Genomic DNA, 5,582 nt, shown 5'->3' with positions numbered 1-5,582 from the left:
CTACCCTTTCAAATGATGCAAAGTATTTAAATTTGAACTGGAAAACAATTCTGGAAAGAAGAGCTGGTTTTATACCCCATCCTTCAATACTCGAAGGAAGTCTCAGAGTGGCTTACGATCGCCTTCCCTTCCTCTCCCCACAACAGACACTCTGTGAAGCAGGAGGGGCTCAGAGAGCACTGGGAGAGCTGTGACTGACCCAAGGTCACCCAGCTGGCTGCATGTGGAGGAGTGGGGGAATCAAACCCGGTTCTCCAGAATAGAGTCTGCCGCTCTTAACCACTGTACCAAACTGGCTCCCACGTCACTGGTCATAGGTAGCCTTAAAGTGTGGAGAGGTCCCAAGGAAAGCATGTTGCTTCCGACCTTGTAAAGACTATTTAAGGCCATCAGAACTGTTGTGTGGTTAATGAGATTTAAAAAAAAAATGGGCACTGCTTTTCTGGATCAGGTCAAGGGGCCATCTGGTTCGGCATTCTGTTCCCATCTTCAGCCAACAAGATGTCCTCTGGGCACTCGCAGGCAGGGCGTGAAGGTGATACGCTTCCCCCTGTTTGTTCCCAGCATCTGATGCTGAGAAATGAACACAGAGGCGACATTCCGCTATTTTGGCCAAAGGGGAGAGGGATCCAGAGCAATGTTCCCTCTAAGCTGTAGAGTCTTGTGAGCCAAAATTCAACTTTGTGAGCTACTGGCATTAAAGTTGTGAGCGAGCGACTTGGCTGCTGCATGAATCAGTTTGCTCTGGAGCCATCCCTTCCTGGGCTAAGACAAAAATGTGTGAGCCGGAGGCTAAAAAATTGTGAGCTAGCTCACACCCAACTCAGCTTAGAGGGAACACTGATCCAGAGAGGTTCAAGATATTTTGTCAGCCTAAGGAAGGTACACGGTTCCCCTCCAGGGCCCTTGCTGCCTGCCACTGGCCAGATCTAAGCCGATCTCCGGTGGGGCATGCCGTGATCTCGTAGCGAATCGTCTAAGTTCATTATGGAGGAACACCTTCATCCGTCTGTCCTGAAAACGACTCCCAGTCATAAGGAGTTGTTTTCTGTTGCCCCCCGAAGGTCGGACCAGAACCAACGGGTTGCAAGTAAATCAGAAGAGCTTTTGGCTAAACGTGAGGAAGAACTTCCTGACAGAGCAGTTCCTCAGTGGGACAGGCTTCCTCGGGAGGTGGCGGGCTCTCCTTCTTGGGAGGTTTCCAAACGTGGCCATCTGACAGCAATGCTGATTCTGTGGACTTAGGCAGATCACGAGAAGGAAGGGTTGCCTCAGGGCTTAGTTCTCGTGGCCCTTTCTTAACGTGCCCAGGGAAACGCCGGTCGCCACTTTGGGGCCAGGAAGCAATTTTTCTCCAGGCCAGTTTGGCTGGAGATCCTGGAGGGTTTTTCCCCCCTCTCCTGGGCATGGAACAGGGGTCACTGGGGGTGTGGAGGGGGAGGTATTTGTGAATTTCCTTCTTTGGGCAGGGGGGTTTGGACAAGAGAGGACCCTGGAGGTCCCTTCCAACTCTATGATTCTATTCTATGAAGATAGTTTCAGAGCGTGGCCGCAGTTGGTCTGCAGCAGAACGCCTAGCTCTGGCTCCAGTAGCACCTTAGAGAGCAACAAGATTTCCAGGGTGCAAAGCTTTCAGGAGTCAAAGCTCCCTTCATCAGATACGAGTAGGAATGGAGACCTCCAAGTCCTTATATCCCACTCAGAAGGTGGGAGGGCTGTCGGCAAAGAAGGAACTCGGGATGCAAAGTTTTATTTTCTCCCCCTGAGCGTTTCTCCTCTGCTGTCACCAAGCTGATTTACGATGCGTCTTGTACCTCTGCATCCCGAGTTCCTTCTTCGCAGCACCCCTCCCACCTTCTGACTGGGATATAAGGACTCGGGGATCTCCATTTCTGCTTGTATCTGAGGAAGGAGTCTTCGACTCTCAAAAGCTATCCTGGAAAACCTTGTTGGTGTCTTAAGGTGTGACTGGACTTGAATCGGGCTGTACTAGCAATCGATTCCAATGGGCAACACCCAAGTCTCAAATATTTCTTCCCCCGAGTGCTTTGCTGTTCTCAAAGCGCTGCGCCGTTATTATGCCCACGCAATTGATGATGCCGTCTGAGCAGGGCTATTTTTGGGCAGGAACGGAGTTCCGGTTGGCTCCCGAGTTGGCCACGCCCAGCAGGAACTCATTAGCATAATAGGCCACACCCAACAGCAGAAACTCATTAGGATTGGCTACATTAGGGGTGTGTGGCCTAACATGCAAAGGAGTTCCTGCTACAAAAAAGGCCCTGGGTTTTGACAACAAACAAGGTAAACAGAATAAGAAGCAAAAGGTGGGTGTGGCTGGATGAGCCACTTCTGGTAACATGGGGGTGCGGCCTAATGTGCTAATGAGCTGTGCTGGCAGGGGTGTGGCCTAATATGCTAATGAGTTTCTGGTGCTGGGTGTGGCCTATTATGCTAATGAGTTCCTGCTGGGCTTTTTCGACAAAAAGAGCCCTGCGGGTCCGAGTATCTGGAAGGGCACCGAGAGGGCGAGATGTTCGTAACGGTCGTCACACACAAACACAGGGAATTTCCACTTTTTGGAGAACCTCCGAGGTCCCGGCATCTGCTCTCTTTGGGAACCTTCCATGGCAACTTATTTGGACTCGGTTTCGGGGCTCAGGATGAAGTCGGCAGAGATGTAAGAGATCTGGAGCCCTATTCTACCACGGTGGGTGCTAAAGCCAGTTCTTCTCTCTGATAGCAGTAGGGTTACCGCTCCCCTGGCGGTTCTGATCTGTGGCGCACTAAATCCATGCAGAACGCAGACGCCGTACAAGAGAAGTGTGGTTGCATAAGGAGGAACTTGCGGCTTGCTCGGAGGTTGCGTTAGCACAGTCCTCCTGCAGCGATGCCACATGGTTTCAATATTCTTTATATTACTGGGAGGAATAAGGTGGAGCCGTGTAATGTAACTGTTTGGCTATTGTCTGGATAAGGATCCTATGAGCGTTATGGCAAGTTATGCTGTCTAGAAAGTTAGGAAGAGGAGTGGGAGGCGTGGAAAAAAAGAACGGAGAGAAAAGCGGCCAGGGAAGGCTTATTTGATGTTCCTGCCCTCTTCCTTTGCTTTTCCACGTTTGGCGTGTCCCAATTCGTCCTAAGCGGTGGCTCAGAGGTTAAGATGCTGAACTGCAGGCCGGAAGGTCTGTAGTTTGGCAGTTCGAGACCCGAGTGCTGCATGATGGAGTGAGCGCCCATCTCTGGCCCCAGCTCCTGCCAATCTAGCAGTTCGAAAGCAAGAAATTGCAAGTAGGTAAATAGGTACCACTTCGGTGGGAAGGTAACAGCGTTCCGTGCACCTCGGCGTTTAGTCATGCCGGCCACATGACCACGGAAACGTCTTCGGACAGCGCTGGCTCTTTGGCTTGGAAACGGAGATGAGCACCGCCTCCTAGAGTCAGATTCGACTGGCTTTTGAGCAAGGGAAACCTTTACTTTCACCTTTAATTCTTCCTCCACTTTTACTTGGTCACAAAACTAACTGGAATAAGCAATTTTGCACTGTGCAGGATCTATCATGAGAAAACTTGGGAGATTAACCCATTTGTTTGTACAGATCTGTGTGTGTGTGTGTGTTTGCCCCCAGAACTCAAAATCTTGGTTTTCTAATTGTCGGATTTGTGGCATTTCCTAAAGCAATTTTTTTTTAAAGTTATGCCACGTTTCAGGTTCTGCGAGTTAACACAAACAAGGTTGTAGGATATTTTGGTTATATTTCAGCAGTTTCTTTAAAAGGACATTTGGCTTCCGGGCTTGAACTTTCAGCAAAAAAGCCTGATGATACATCTTAATCCCTGCTTGCTGGAAGAAACATCTTTCACGACCCCAGTATGAAGTCTTTCCATTGGCTTTGTCTTTCCCGTTTAGTTGCTTCTCTGTGGTTTTGCTGTTCTCTCTCGGCGATCTCCGTCTCTACCAATTTTGGTATTTGGCAAACATCGTACCTCGCTTTTGCACATTTCATTGTACTGAGGTTATAGAATATCGTTCCGTGAGGTTTTGCTCTGTTTCTTCGCAGTGAGTCATACGTTTCTGATGTAGCTGCTGATGTAGCGTTTTTCAGTCCGGGGAATGACAATCAAGCTGAGTGGCTTTATGTGTGTGTTTTGCATTTGGGGTTAGGGTTGTTGGGTTTTTTTGATCCTGTAGCGCTTTGCAGAAAAGGGAATGTGGTCTGATTGAGTTCCAAGCATTGAGTATTGGTGGGAATCCGGCTCGGTGCTGGCAGGCAGCCCACTGCTGTTGGTTTTCCTGTTCGTGGGGAGAGAGAAATTCAGGGGGGGAGTTGTGATTCGATCATCGACAGGGATACCGTATCTGGTACCGTATCTCGTCTCCAACTGCACCTTCTTGCGAATGTTTCGGCTTCAACACACGTCTAAGTTAGGATTTGCTTTGTCTTGGACCGGCACAAGTGTTCAGGCATTTGGGCCCATTTTGCAAGGCCCAGGTCTCGGGCAGGGAAATTCCTGGAGATTTTGGGGGTGGAACCTGAGGAGCGTGGGCTACAATGCCATAGAGTCCCCCCTCCAAAGCAGTTATTTCCTCCTGGGGTGCTGGTCTCTGGAGATGAGCTGGAATTCCAGGGGATCCCCAGGTCCCGCCTGGAGTCTGCCATCCATGAACCTCAGTGGGGCACAGTGCCACAGAGTCCCCCCTCCAAAGCAGCCATTTCCTCCTGGGGGGCTGGTCTCTGTACTCTGGGGAGGAGCTGTAATTCCAGGGGATCTCCAGGTCCCGGACGGAGACTGGCATCCCTGAACCTCAGTGGGCTACAATGTCACAGAGTCCCCCCTCCAAAGCAGCCATTTCCTCCAGGGGAACTGGTTTAGAGATGAGCAGGAATCCCAAGGCTCCCCAGGTCCTACCTGGAGCCCGGCATCACTAACGTCAAGCATAGTAAAGGTAAAGGTTTCCCTTGCTCAAAAGCCAGTCAAATCCAACTCTAGAGGCACGGTGCTCATCTCCGTTTCCAGGCCGAAGAGCCAGCGCTGTCCGAAGACTTCTCCTTGGTCATGTGGCCAGCACGACTGGACGCCGAGGTGAGCAGGAATCCCAAGGCTCCCCTACCTGGAGCCTGGCATCACTAACTTCAAGCATAGTAAAGGTAAAGGTTTCCCTTGCTCGAAAGCCAGTCGAATCCAACTCTAGAGGCACGGTGCTCATCTCCGTTTCCAGGCCGAAGAGCCAGCGCTGTCCGAAGACTTCTCCTTGGTCATGTGGCCAGCACGACTGGACGCCGAGGTGCACGGAACACTGTCACCTTCCCACCGAAGCAATACCTATTTATCTACTTGCAGTTTCTTGCTTTCGAACTGCTAGGCTGGCAGGAGCTGGGGCCAGAGATGGGAGCTCACTCCATCATGCGGCACTCGGGTCTCGAACTGCCGCACTACAGACCTTCCGGTCTGCAGCTCAGCGTCTTAACCACTTGAGCCACCGCAGCCCCCAACTTCAAGCATAACTGAAGTCCAAATTTTACAAACTGATGAAGTTGGGGGTGGGGGGGGACCAGCTGTTGGTGAAATAGGTCTGCTTTGGGG

This window comes from Gekko japonicus, unplaced genomic scaffold, assembly GCF_001447785.1.
Source record: "Gekko japonicus isolate JY-2015 unplaced genomic scaffold, Gekko_japonicus_V1.1 scaffold2794, whole genome shotgun sequence".
Lineage (NCBI taxonomy): Eukaryota > Metazoa > Chordata > Lepidosauria > Squamata > Gekkonidae > Gekko > Gekko japonicus.
This window is presented reverse-complemented; position numbering follows the sequence as displayed.